Genomic DNA, 2,512 nt, shown 5'->3' with positions numbered 1-2,512 from the left:
TATATCTATATCTATATAAATTGGTTCATTTAGCTTTCCCAGAGAACAGAGTGGTTGCTTGTATGCTGGTTGGAGGTGCGATCCTCAGCCAAAGGCACCTGCAGCCTGGACTTGTAATGCTAGTTCTTAATTCCTGTATTGTCATGTTGCTGAGCAGCACCAAACAGATGCTGACTTTATCTGCTACAGTGAGTCCATCTCCCTGCAAATACAAGCTAAGGTGAGTTCTGGGAGACAACACTTACTTCCTCTATTTGTTGTTCAGGCACAGCTGTGTTTAGCCAGCATTTTAGACATTACCCTAAATTTTACCCTTCTGATTTATTTATTTTTTGAGCTTTTACTTCTGTTTATGCAGAGGGTAATTTGCTTACTTTCTGAGCTAGTTTCAGTACTTTTTTATATTCACAGTCGCTTCCACTACCTAAATGATCAGTGATTTTTATGACTTTTAGTAGGTAGGGTAGATTTCCACTTTTTATCTACTTAGGTTAGTTTATAAAGCGTAAATTTACTGTGTCTTCTACTTGATTTCAGACTAACATGCTAACTACATCTCTGTTTATGGCCTTTGCCAACAGAGGATGTAACCCATGTAGGAAAAACTAGAACGTGTGCGCTTTGTATTAGGTGGCATAATCTGAACTAGAGGCTGATTTGTATTTTTTAGTTTACCATCTGCTTACTTTATCTGCCTCCCTTGCTGAAGAATTTTTTTTCTTTTGAATAATCTTGCCCAGATTTCTCACCTACTTACATTGGGAATATAGCTGATATGAAAGGAAGGAGCTTTTTCTCCTTTTAATGCCGACAGTGCGAGTTTCGGGTTTCAGACCAGCACAGCCTTTAGTGCATTGTTGGTCTAGAGCTCTTTGTCTAGTGATTGGTAGCGTCTACGCAAGCTTTCAGAGGCGGTCTCGATCGTGACTGCAACAGTCTTCAGTTCTTCATGCTCTCTAGCTACAGAGTAGGTAATGGAGACTTTTTTCCTAATTGTGGGTGAAACTACATCATCAAGGGTAACAATGTATGTTGGACATTATTCCTTTGCATCTACTGTCTCCTTCAAACTCCCCGAGTTGTGTAACGTAACAGCCAGATTTGGGTGGCTGCCTACTTTCTTTTTTCTTCTCCACCTACACCAACACAGCTTCCATCTGTCACTCCCACCACTTCTCTGTGCAGCCCAGATCCTCCTGCTCTCAACACGGTGTCCTTTCTATCAGCTTCCCTGGAATCTTCCATTCCCCCGAACACTGCATAGTGTTACTGGGTGTTTCTACTGAAGACCCAGCTCCACCCAATTATGATGTGCACTCCCATATCACGTGGAGGATGGATTAGACTAGGCATCCTTGTTCGGTATTGTACACGAAACTCCGTGTCCTACAGGTTCCTGTTTTTGGCCAGATAAGCTTTTCCTACAGTTAGGTCTAGCGGAAATTTTTCTGCCCTGTTTATATTAAAGCTTTTTTTAAACACCCCCTGCAGCTGGGCAATCAAAACACTCTCCACTGCCAATTTCTGTGTTGTCCAGGATGATGCTCAAGAATGGAGTGGCCTGCGTTGAGGTGGAAAACAACTTTAAACCCAATTGCAAGGTGTGTCAGCAAATTGGGGAAGTACCTCCAGGGACATGATTCCCAGGCCCGCTGGGGCGTGTGGTCATGGCCCATCCTCAAGGAATGGGGCTGGGAGACCTCCACAGACCCTCTAGTCCAGCAGCTCCCAACCTGTGGTACACGTATCGCCAGTGGCATGCAGAAAACCTGTCTGGTATGTGTTAACAGATTCATTATAATGACTTGATACGCCACAAATTAGCTGGTGATATTTAAGCTTATACAGGCAATCCTTGGACTTACAACATGGTAAGACAACCGCGTCTGAAGCTGAAGCATCGTAACTCAGAACCGATTTTTTTTTCCCCTAGGAAACAACGTTATAAATGGGGGATTGGTTCCTGCACCAAGGCCCGATACCCGATTTTCACCAAAAATAGCCCAGCCCTTTGTACTCAATTGATTTATAGATGAGTAATAAAGCTACATTAATGAATTTATATTGTAAATAGCAATCCTACCAATTTGGAAAGACTTCTTTGAGGTGACTGGACCTTTTGCAGGCCTCTTGGCTGGACTTCTGGAAGGCCTCTTGGCTTGAACCTTTTTGGAGGCCTCTTGGCTGGACTCGGGAGTCTCATCTGCTTTCTTAAAGAAAGCGTCCCGGGACGTTTGCACGGACGCTCTCCGGGGGAGACAGGCCAGGCCACAAACTCATTCGCCGGCGAAGTGTCGCATCAAGTGCCGCAAACTTGACCTCGATTCATGAACGGCCCAAGCGCGTGGCGGCAACGAGGGCTGCAGGGCGAGGATGGTGGAGTTTGCACCCTACCCCCAGTAGGGGCAGCCGCGGGGACCCAGAAGGGGGCGACACTTCCCAGCAGCTCGGGGCCGTCCTGGCAGCAGGGGGCGCTCGCGGCTCCGGGGGGCCGCGGTGCCGGGCGGGGGGG

This window comes from Gavialis gangeticus, unplaced genomic scaffold, assembly GCF_001723915.1.
Source record: "Gavialis gangeticus isolate Ggan-Ray unplaced genomic scaffold, GavGan_comp1, whole genome shotgun sequence".
Lineage (NCBI taxonomy): Eukaryota > Metazoa > Chordata > Crocodylia > Gavialidae > Gavialis > Gavialis gangeticus.
The sequence above is the reverse complement of the archived record's forward strand: the minus strand, read 5'-3'. Positions refer to the sequence as shown.